This window comes from Pseudonaja textilis, chromosome 1 (assembly GCF_049901715.1).
Source record: "Pseudonaja textilis isolate UNSWEBS1 chromosome 1, rPseTex1.2, whole genome shotgun sequence".
In the NCBI taxonomy this organism is placed as follows: domain Eukaryota; kingdom Metazoa; phylum Chordata; class Lepidosauria; order Squamata; family Elapidae; genus Pseudonaja; species Pseudonaja textilis.
The window spans coordinates 279,189,815-279,202,643 of NC_141990.1; positions in this window are offsets into that span (position 1 = coordinate 279,189,815).

Genomic DNA, 12,829 nt, shown 5'->3' on the forward strand with positions numbered 1-12,829 from the left:
GTGGGAATTAGGAAGAATTTAAATTATGCTAAAGGAGCTTCTTTTGTTTCTCATATCAAGGAAGGAGAATGAGTAATGTGTTATTGGTAATTCTTTATTACCATTATTCTGCTTGCATCTTTTTTATCTGATTATATAGTGCTGAATGTATTTCAGATATATGGACATCCTTATGATCTAGTTCCTGGGGTGAGCTCTCCTTGTGGTTTCTGACTTTACAGTTTTGGGGGGATATTTAGCTACCTTCATGAATATTGAGGGAAGACTTTCCTATCAATGAATTGAGGAGAAGACACAGATATTTGTGAAAGAGGACAAAAACTGGTACTTGTTAGAAATGTTTCTGAATGATTGATTAGATGAGGTGTCAGTCAAGAAGGAGATACTGCACTTGAGCAAAAAATATACAGAAAGGGTAATACAAGTTTGGGATTAACTAAATCCTGGGGTGTATGTTGAACATGTAGCAGGCACATCTATGTTATTAGAACAAATGTGGGGAAGTTTGAGTCACTCACCTCTGAAAGGCAGGAATAAAAGTGTGGTCTCCTATCCTCCATTTACATCAGAATGCAGTCTATTGAATTATAGGATAAAGACAAAGATAACTTTGATTCAACTATGAGGACTATGTGGAGAATCACACAGGTTTCTTTACAACAATACCAAAATAGTTTACCCCTCTGGGGGTTCGCAGGGATTCGGGAGTTCCTAGCTAAGATTCTGTGCAGTTCAGAGAACTCCAAATCACATACCTGGCTTGTCCAGCCCAGCTCACTCCTCCCAGAAGTCTCCACCCAGCCTGTTTGGGATGCAGGTAAGGATGCAGAGGCTTTGGGAGGGTGAAAAACGGGCATCTCAGAAGTTTGGGAAGGTGGGAATGGGCCCGTTTCCAGCTTCCAGACAGCCTCTGGAGCCCAGGGAGGCCATTTTAACCCTCCCGGGGGCTTGAGAAAAGATAACTTTGATTCAACTATGAGGACTATGTGGAGAATCACACAGGTTTCTTGACAACAAAGAAACCTGTGGAGCCCAGGGAGGGCAAAAACGCCCCCCCCCCCCATTGTGGTGCAGGAGGCTGACTAGGCCACACCACCAGGGCCATGCCCACCCAGCAACCAGACAGAGAACCCTTTGCTAAAATTTTTGAAGCCCGCCCCTGTTTACCCCTGCTTTCTTCCTAGATATTTTTTCAACTCCAGTTTCCAACCTTGTATTTCCAGATAACCTTAACTCATTAAATTGAAAGCAGTTTGCTACATTGCTAGAATGTAGAGGATTTCAGTCAATCTGTACAAGCCTGTATCACACCATCTAGAATGAGAATAAGCCATATCAAATCAGTGGAATTTACTCCCAGGCAAAATTTTGTAAGAGCTGTGCATGTTTTGTTTTGTTTTAGAGATAGTTTAAAATATAGCTCAAGATTATTATTTAACTAATTCCTTTTTAACCTTAATAATTGTTTTTATCTATTACTCAATTATTTCATATATTTTAATTAACATTGTTTTGTATGAGATGCTTATTGCATTTTAAATTTACCATTTATAGATGATACAGAGATAGCTACATAGATAGTTAAATAGGTGGCTGTTGATACAAAAAGCCATGCTTGATTTGATTATTATAACTGTTATTATTATTCAAGTAAAGATGTTTTATCAATATAGAAGATAAATGAATTAATGTTTACAGTAACATAGTTGATTAAAAGTAGGGAAAATGAAATATTGTTTCTGCTTTAATACCTAATTAAAGTTTAAAGGCTACTTCTTAATTGAAATTAATGGTAAACTTTTGCCTACCGAGGATGCAGTTTGCAAATAAATATACAGCAAAGTATATTCCCTTTGTTAAATATAGAGTTCCAAAATTAAAATTCAGTTAAGTTTTATTTATAATCTGCATTTTATTTAATGTTATTCCTATTGTAGATCTAATAATACCAGCAAAGGTTTCCAATTCTACGCTTTTATTCTCTACAAGTTCTACCACTCAACCTTCATAAATATTCCATCTATGAAATTATCTTTGAATGTGTATGAACCAAGTTTCCTTATCACTGAACTGAAATTTCAGAAATTAATGTTGCCCAATATGATTCTATTTTGACTCAGTTCATTTTTAAATGCCCAGTGAGATCTTCTCTATTGTTATTATAATAACAAGCAGGAAAATGTATGTCATAAGAAATTAATACTTCTTGGCAGATGAGCATACAGTGAAGCTACAGAAATTACAAGGAAAAGGACTATTTTGACAAACTGGAAGTATCAAAATAGACAGAAAATAGATGCCACAGAAAATTGAGGGCATTTTTATTCATTTATCTGGATTACAATCTTCCTGAAAAATAAAATCAAATAAAATATTTCAACCTTTGTGACATGGTTGCAATTTTTACCCATCTCTGGCTCAGTGAAACAGGAAGGTCTAATTTCAACTCTATTTGAACCAATTTGAGTTTTTTTTTTTTACTTTTAATAGCATTTTAAAAAGACATATCAGAGAAGATTCTGCATGATTAAGCCTACCCAGTTAGGGACTGTTAGGGAACTATAAAATCAGTCACATGTGATTATATGATAACTTCATTAATAGCAATAGCACTTAGACTTATATACCACTTCACAGAGTTTCACAGTCCTCTCTAAGCAGTTTACAAAGTCAGCATATTGCTCCCAACAATCTGGGTCCTCATTTTACTGACCTTGGAAAGATGGAAGGCTGACTCAACCTTGAGCCAGTGAGGATAAATAAATAGGTTAGAGCAGAGGTCGCCAACCTTTTGGACCTCAGGGACCACCAAACTCATAATTTTAGATCCCAGGGACCACTAACCAGTTCTGTGGGCATGGCCTAATTTGTGGGTGTGGCTTGGTGGTCATGTAACTGGCTGGGCATGGCTTGTATGTAAATATTATAAATATTTATAAAAATATTGAATTTTTTATAAAATATGAACAACTTTCACCCCAGATCAGACAAGGCAGGCAGGCAGATTGAGTTGGTCACAGAATCACAGATTCATTCAGAGATCTATCTATCTGCCATTGGCTAGCTCAGTCTGTCACATAAAATTTGCTTGCAAGCAAACTCACAAAATTAATTCACAACACACCATAAATGTAAATATTGATTTTTTTTATTTTAAAAAAGAGCAACTTTTACCCCAAATCAGGCAAAGCAAGCAGGCAGATTGAGTTGCTCACAGAATCATTCAGTGATCTATCTATCTGCCATCGGTTAGCTCAATCTGTCAAATTTGCTTGCCGTGAGTCTGCACTGAATTTGCTTGCAAGCAAAACTTCAGTCCTAAGGGAGGTTCAGCTGTGCTGAGCTGAAGATCTAAAGACTAGCTAGAAAGTAAGAAATCCAACCATTTCCTGCTTCCTAGCTAATCTAAATCTTCTGGCACAGCAGAACAGATGATGGTCAGAAAAAAGATAAAATAGCAATTTAGCAGGCAAGTTTACCGGGTAAAGAGTGAGTGGTGGGGAGAGTTCCCACGGGCCATGTGAGCAGCGCAGCCTTGTGTTTCTGTGCAGTCTGGATTAATTGCTTTGTGGGGGTGCTCTGGGGGTGAGATTTCTCTGAGGCCCACCAAAATTTTCTCATGGCCCACCAGTGGGCCACAGCCCACTGGTTGGTGACTGCTGAATTAAAGGACAGGAAGATATTAGCTGACAATACTGCTTGACCTAACTCAGTACATAGCTATTTTTCATGTACTTACACATAACCGGTTAAATGAAAACCTGGTGCCCATTGGGATTCAACATTGATTTTCCAGGCGATGGAAATTGGAAACATAGTGTGTATGTCTCTGTTCATAGTTTCCATCTACTTTCATTCTACAGAAGTCTGTGGATAATACTTTTAAGAACTTGCTTTCCTACAACTTTAGAAAAGACGAGATCGGAAAGATGAAAATTAGGGAAGAAGTATTTCTGAAGTCTACAACATTAGTGTCATTTTTTTAAAAATCCACCAAATACCATTGCTTCATATGACACTTTAAATCTAGGACCCCAATGTGAGCATTACTATTTTACACAAGTCACATTTGTTTTGTTTGATACAATTTCCGAGCTATCAATTTGTTCAGACAAAATAATCTACTGTTAAATTATTAATTAGCAAAAGATATGACAATACTCAAATACAGTTACATGCCAAACAACTGGTAATAGTTGATAGTAAAAGAAATAGAAGTCTCAAATACAATGACTATTAGCATGTTTTTCCTCTAAAATACAAGCTTTAAGAAATAAAGCTTCTTTTTTGCAGTTTATTATGAGCAAGTCATGTTCTATTCTGTTTCTTATTCTGTTCTAATGTGCTAGAATTTGTTGGCAATGAAGCATAATACTTTCTACTTTAGTTATACAGATCAGATCTTTTGTGATGTACAAATAGTCTAAACATGTAGATGTTTTGATGTACCACCTACACATCACTTGTAACATTATCTTACTGTGTTGTGTCATTCAGATTCAATTTAATTTGCTGTTTTGCTACCATTGTTTTGAGATATTTGAGTATGAAGTAATTTCTCTGAAGGTCCTGAACTGAATATATTCACTGAAGAAATTATAGATGTTATTAATAATCAAAACAGTTTTGAAATACGGGGCTGCCAGACTTCTAACTTACTAAGCTCATACATCTGAGCAGCATTTCAGCTTTTGAATAGGGTGTTATGCAAACTTGCTAGTTTCAAGCCCTGATCACCCATGGACCATAGAATCTTGAAAATATAATCATATAAACCATAGTTTGAAATTAAATCCCAATGCCCTGACATATTTTTTCCTTAGAAGGACATGCTAACTGTAGAAACACAGTTATACTCACACTTATATATTGCTTCATAGTGCTTTACAGCCCTCTCTAAGGGGTTTACAGTGTCAGCACACTGCCCCCAACAATCTGGGTCTTTATTTTACTGACCTCAGAAGGTTGGAAGGCTAAGTCAACCTTGAGCCAGTCAAGATCAAACTCCTGGCAGTAGGCAGAATTAGCCTGCAATACTGTATTCTAAATACACCACAGTTCTTATGGACATTCTTTCCCATGAAGTTATTTGCTGTTGTTATTTTGCTTATTAAAAGTGCACAGTGTGAATTATAAGGTTCACTCAATTAAAAAAACTTGATGATAAATGGTACAAGGAATAATGAAGTTCTGAATCACCTTTATGATATTTTGTTTTATTATTTTGTGCAACCTAAGTTTATTGTTCTTATATTCATTAGCCATGATACAGATTTTTAAAATTGCAATAAAGGAAGGAAGGAAGGAAGGAAGGAAGGAAGGAAGGAAGGAAGGAAGGTAGGCCTGTTCAGTGTGAGGACATAGATGCTTTCACAGTTGGTTGTAGCAGTAAACAAAATATGGGGATGTGTCAGGAGAATATAACAATACAGTACTAGACAACCAAACTGAATGGGTAATTTACAGCCTAAAACATTTTGCTGTTTTAAGAAGTAATGAAGGCAACCAGTATTAAGACAGGATCAAACAGCCCATCATCTACAAAACTTTTGTGCAAGGAATGTGAAGTATTTTAGTTTTTGTCTTGAATAGTTAGACGTTTTAAGTCAGCTTGCCTAGGAGTATGAATCACAAATAAAAACTTTTGAGAAGTGCCAAGTAAAAAGTAGATTGGGATGACACATAGGCTATAATCATTAGAAAGAAGGGAGGAAGCTACTTCCCATAGAAAGAGGAAAAAAAAAGGAGGCTAGATTAGCAGAGTTGTTTTTCAAAAATCTATGGTATGATGGCAACATTGCATCCAACATTCTTCCTCCTCCTAATTAATGCTTAAGCTCAAGTTCTTGCATATACTGCCATAATGAATCTGTTATTTTATTCAAATACTGGTTGAAAACTAATAGGATTCTTTCCAAATAAAGAAGTATCCATAAACTGCAGGCACATTTTCCTCTCAAATGTTATTAAAGAAAAAAAAAGTGCAGATGGCACCACAAATAAATGACTGTCATGCACTAGGATCTTTTCTATGCAAATGACTAATACATCAGCACAATTCTGCCAGAGCAACAGCAAGTGTCTGCCAAAAAAGAATCATATCATAATCAGAGCGTGTTCCTGATTGTTCACTGTTTGTGACACATATGGATCCTTTGAAATAAAGAACACCTACCTAGAGAAACAGTCCAATCATTATCCATCATGAACTTTTGCATGTGTTTAGAATGTTTTAAGGAAACTATTTGGTCTGCAATAAACAGACATATTTTCTCAGTATCATTACAGCAATAGCTGTGCAAAAATAAAAAAGCAATAAACAAGGCTGTTGTAATAGCTATGCTTAAACTTGCAAATCTCTATACTTGGAAGGTATGTTAACTCCATGCAGGGTGGCACACATGCCCCCGCCATGCCCCATTTTGCCAGTAAAGTGCTGCAGGAGGCCGTCCAGGCTGAAAATGGGCCATAGAGGGGCCACGCACAGCCTGCACATGGCCCCCCCATGCCCAGTTTTGGCCAGTAGGATGCTGCAGGAGGTGTCCATCCCATCTCCCCCACACACCCCACTCCCTCAGCTGGTCTGCGGAGGAGAACTACAATACTGATCTGGCCCTCAAAGAAATCCAATTTGACATCCTTGCTCTAAACAGTAATTTCATAATAAAAAGATGTAAAGATAGTGTGCTTTTTTTAAAAAAGAAACTTTTTATGAATTGTATTCAACATGCTGCTTGAGAAAGCCACTGGAAGTCTTTGGATATAACATCAACATTGATTCTCCTCATCAATAAACAATACTATCAATATTGGCTAATAAAAAAAGGAAAAAAAAGAAGCAGCTTTTTTAGTAGAATTTCAAATCAGTTTACTGGAGGAAAAATAAGAGTTTCTTATTCTGTAATATATTATAGATAAACATTAGGTGACTAATTATAAAAGTATTAATAATTATGTATTCAATTAATTCTGATCTCAGTTTCTTTCTGGGAAAGTGGTATCAAGGCTGACAGCCAAGTTTTCAGGGTTGGTATAGATATGTTTTCTTCCTTCTTTACTCTATAGTCACAATAAAAAGGAAGTAGAATGATACATCCAAGAATCTGTATATCTAAGATAAGAAAGTGTCTGCTGAGATTCAATTTAAATCCCAATAAGTTTGGGAGTCTTTGGGGTATATCAAGCACCTGTGGCTACCAGAATCTTGTTATAGACAACCTCCAGTAATATAGCAATAGCAATAGCACTTAGACTTGAGCTTCACAGCCCTCTCTAAGCAGTTTACGGAGTCAGCATATCACCCCCAACAATCTGAATCCTCATTTTACTGATCTAGAAAGGATGGAAGGCTGAGTCAACCTTGCGCTGGTGAGACCTGAACTGCTGAACTGCTGGCAGCTGGTGATCAGCAGAAGTAGCCTGCAGTACAGCATCCTAACCTCTGCACCACTGGGGCTCTATCATGGAAAGTTAATAATTGGCAGCACATCATACAGCCTTTTCTTCCAATGCCAAGAGCAACCTCCCTTCTTCATTGTCCACTGTCCTCCTGAGTTGGTTGCTGTCCTTGTGTTCTGATAAGATGGTGCTGAGAAGGCTGTTCACTATTTTTGATGTTGTGGGTGAAATTAACTACCCCTCTGGAAACTGCAATATGGATCTGTCTAAATATGGTGTGATTTATTTAGATTATATCTTATTTAGTAATAACTGTTCAGCAACAAAACAACCAGAAGTAGCATTAATGGAAATACTGAAGCATGGAGAAAATATGTGTTAGTTAATTATCTTTTAAAAGATCACAGTCTCTAAATTGGATGTTTTTCAGTATTTGATTCTCCTGAGTAACTAATGTCAAGGTCGATATTTTCAAATATCGCAAAATATATATAGAAGAAAAAGTTCAGATCAGAAACAAAAGGTTATATATTCTAACTCTCTGCTATGTCACATGTAACCACTATAGCTGCCCACTTGTTTTAAATGTTAAATTAATTTGTTATGTCAAACAACATGCTGTTTTTTTTTTCCCCTTAAGCAAAATGGCCTGAACGGTCTCACTTTAATTTTTGCTTATAAACTCTGAATCTGGTAAACAACCAGACAGCATTACAGAAGAAGAAGAATAGGGCATGGTTGGTGCCCAAATAAAACTGCATGGAGGCTTTAATTTTCCACTTAACTATACTCTTATTTCAAAATCACTCTCATAAAAGGATCTAGCAACAAGTCAAAAATTTGGGAAGATGAAGTGCTAATTATGCAGCCCACCAAAGCATTATCTTGATCCTTCTTCATAATGAACCAGTCTGGTTCACGAGGAGCTCTCGCCATTATTGAAAATGGACAAACTCTTTTTCTTAGCATATTTCCACAGGTGCAGGGTTCGTTTTTCGGATCACTGAACACCACTTTGCACAGTCAGCTGTGTCTCCAGGGCGCAGACCCGTAGCTTGCATATCTTGGACAAACTCTCACATGATTTTCTGTTTCTATTTATTTATTTATTTATTTCCATTGAGGCCTGCTTGTCACCCAGTATTCCTGGAATGCTCAAAACATTTACTGACTTCTAAAACCTTACACAATTTCTCTTATTTCTTCGTCACTCAAAGTTGTGACAAAGCAATCACCACAATTTCACGTGTACTTCTTGAATACCAAAAGTTCATTCAAAACATATGTTGGTATTTCAGCATCCAAGGCACGCCCTTGACTCAAGTTTTCCAGGATGGATCTTCCATTTTCTTTTATAACTGAGAAACACTCCCTCCCCTGTTTCTCCCTAATATAACCAATCTTGAATGTTTAATTTCTTAAAACTGTATCTGGAAGACTTCCCAGATCATACATCTGTTATGCTAATTGGCAAAGGATAAAGCTGAAGAAAGAAAGACTGGGGAGGATCACTGTCCTTCTCTCTTCCCTCTCCCCAGGCAGAAACATAAAGCACTTAGCCCCTCCCTGGCAGAAATAAAAACTGGAACACCTGTATGCCAAACACGTGGCACCTGCATTGCAACATAGTGATCTGTGCCCCATAGGAAAAGAAATATTCTCTGTTAATTGCTTTTTCTCACCTGGAATGTGAGCCAGTTGATAGAATCTAAGGCAGAAAGGAAAGGACAACAGACAGCATTTTGGAACAAAGAGCCGGCCTTCCTCTAACTGATGCTCTAACCTTCTGTCTGTTTTCCTTCAACTAAAACAGCAGTAGATCTAATAGCATTGTTACATCCATAGTTTATCAATATAGGAGACTTTGTTTCTCTTCCTGTGGGCTTTGCCACTGATTTCTACTCTATGCCCCCCCTTCTTTTCTTCTCTGCCCTCAGGCCACATCCTTTAATTTCTACAGCCTTCCTTTTGTAGATGATTCATTTGGATCTCCAAAATGTACCAGCAATGTACTGTGTAAAGAAGAAGGCACACAGAGAGAAGGGGATGTCAAAAATAAGTCCTAGGAGAAAAGGAAAAGGCAGGAGAACAGGTGGTCACTATGGTTCACCTATTGCCAACTTATTTCTCTCATATGAGATAGCCCTCCAAGATTACTTGCTTCTCCAGAAATAGGCCTTGCAAGGCATTTAAAGAAGCACCCTATATCTGCTTCATTCACCTTGAAATTTAAGGGAGATAATGATTTGATATTGAATATTATGGTGCATTTCCAAGAAGTGTATTCACCAAAACCATGAGTTTTCTTTGAAATGCCAGGAAGAAATTGTTCTTGTTGCTTCTGCTGCTGCTTGTGTTTTATCCCCTCCATTCTCCGATATTAAGATACTCCAGGAGAGGAAAGTACCTATCTTTATGTGCAAGTTGGCAACCATACATATACAGTATTTTTAGGATCTTTCCCTAACCAAGTCCTTCTGGTGTTCCAATGGTGGACCTGTTACTAAGTCCGTTAAGAGAATACCTCTCTGTGGTTTTCTCAGGAGTCTTCACCAATACCAAAGTTCATAAGTATCAATATTCTTTTTATTCTGCTTTTTCAAAACTCAATTTTCACATTCTATATAGAGTGTTGCAGGAATACCATTACTTACACTACCCTGATCTATGAGTATGCATTGTTTTTCAAGGAATTCATGTTTGCTGTATCAAATACCAGTCTGCAGCATATTTCTTGGCTGCTAGTTCTTTTACTGGTGATAGAAAAGGTATCTAAAAGATAGAAGCTATCTACCATTTTGATATCGTCATTCGTCTGGCCTTCTTTATATTTAACTTTAATCCCATGTATTTTCACTGGGTTCCTTGGCTTCAATAATTTCCTGCATATCTTTTTTATTTTCTGTTATCAAAATATTATTATTATCATAGTACATTATTTATATTTCTTTCTCCAATTTTAAAACTACACACATCTTCTTCCAATCTGACTTGTTCCAATCCAATCATCATTTGTTTAAAAACCATTTACATTTTCCATTGTTATTTATGTTTTCCTCAGTCATTTCTAAAAGCCAAATTGAAAAATCCAAAGTATGGTAAAAAAGAAAAATTTAAATGGGATTGATTTTTTTAAAAGTATATAGTTACCATTTTGAGGTTTCATTTTCTAGATTTATTTGCAATTAATTATCCCTTGTTTTTCTAGTATCTCTATTTGGATGTCTCATTACCTTCTCAAGTGCAGGATTTCTCATTTCTGTTTCCCAAATGGATTTTTTTCAAGTAATATTTTCACCTCATAATTGGTTTAGCTTAGCCTTGTCTTTACATTGAGGTTCCTTCCTTTCATTTTTTTTAACTAAAATATGTTACCTCTCACTATACTATATTGTAAAACAAACCCTCATTTCCTCTTTATTAAAACTCTGGCATTAAGCCTGGACCAACATTCCTCCCATCACCCAATTTCTTGAAAGAACCTATCCCTTTCTGAAAACAGGCTTGACATTCTACATATTTTCTATGTGTTCCTTCACAGAAAGAGGTTGGAAGGTTTTTCATGCCATTGCTACATATTTAGCTACAATTATAAAATGACCAAATGGGTTTTAGTAACAATTCTACATTAATGTTCAACCTGTCCAAAACAGGCCTGCATAAAAGAGAAAAGGGCCAGATCAATAAAGTAAAAATCACTGGGAATCACAAAGGAATGCCTGGGACCCCAATCAGCTGTGCAGCTGAGGCATCAGTGAGATTTAGAAGTGCTCAGCTGCATGTCTTTCATGTACAGCCATGGCAATGAATTTATTAACTTTAAAAAATGCCACTGGGCCAAAGAAGTCTGTTTATGTTGTGAAGACCTTCTCTAAAGCTTTTCATTTCCTGTACTTCCAAAATGCCAGCCTCAGTCAAGACAAATTGTGTACCAAAATTTGATGATGCAAGCTTGCATTTTCATAGTTATATCAAGAGATGATTACAAAGATACAGAAGGGCTCTTGCCCTTTCCTCCTCCACCCATGGTGGCAACAGCAACCTATTTTTTTAAATGATACACCATGCAACATGTTACAATGTTAATTCTTCCATTTACATATTTGCATGCAATGGCTCTGTACAAGTACAAAAGTAGCAGAGTTTATATCATGATATGGTAATGCACACATCATTGTTTTCCTTCTGTTACAGGCGTTCATGCAAAGACTTCTTCAACTTATTAGAATCTACATAGTCATATAATGAATTACCATTACTGCTGATAACTATGGAGCATCGTCTATCCACAGATTTCGACTTTTCTATTTCGGACAGCAGGTATATTTTAATTATTGCATATTTCAGACAACTCACATTTGCAATTACTTACTGCCTTGCTGAGGCATTTTAAAGGCCTATCGATTTTATTATCAAGAATCAAATCATGTACTTCTAGATATCCAAAAATATAATATGAAACTGTTGTTCTCCTCTAGGCTGTTTAATATATGAGGTCAGGGTAGAAGATATCTGAAACCAGTGACATAAGAAGAAAAGAGATGATATGAAGTTGAGTGTTCACTGCAGAAGGTAGTTACTGTATATAATTAAAGAAACCTCAATCTAGACCAGTGTTTGTCAACCTTGGCAACTATAAGATGTATGGAGCACAACTTCCAGAATTCCTCAGTCAACATGCTGACTGGAGAATTATGGAAGTTGAAGTCTATTCCATCTTTGTCTAGGGCTATAGTTATTTTTGTTTAGGCATGCCCTAGCTATGTGTCCCTGCTGTTCACAATACCTGCAAATAGCATCGAAAAAACGGCATTTGGAATGTGGATGGTCTCCTCTGCACCCATCACAACGGAATTCTGACTTCCTTTCCTTTTGCTCCTGTCTACCTTTTTCCGACCGGAGTTGATTTACCTCTTCTTCTTCCTCATCGTCTTCTGATAGGGAATTGATGTCCTCATGGTGTGTCGTGGTGGTGAGTTTTTGAGTTTCCTCTGGTTTCTTATTGTGTGTTTGGCTAGTGTCTTTTGGGGTTTCCTTTCTTAATTGATTCATTTGTTGCATGGTGGCTGCCGATTTTTGTGTTGCTTCCGCTGCGGTGGCTTCTTTGATGGCCTCCGTTAATGTTATTTTAGGTCTTGTTAGTAGTCGACCCTGTAGTTTAAGGTCTTTTAATCTGAGGACCATGCGGTCCCTCATGGCCTCATCCATGTTTAGGAATTCACATGCTCTGCCGATGACTCTTAGTGCTGCAACAAAATCTCCGATGCTCTCGTCTTCCTTTTGGTCATGCCAATAAAATTCGTGTCTTTTGATGAGGCATGAAACTGTTGGCGCATAATGGGCTTGCAATAATTTGTCTAAGTCCGTCCATGCCATTTTCTTCACATCGTGGGGTGCTGCCAATGCCTTTGCCATTTTGAATACTGCAGGC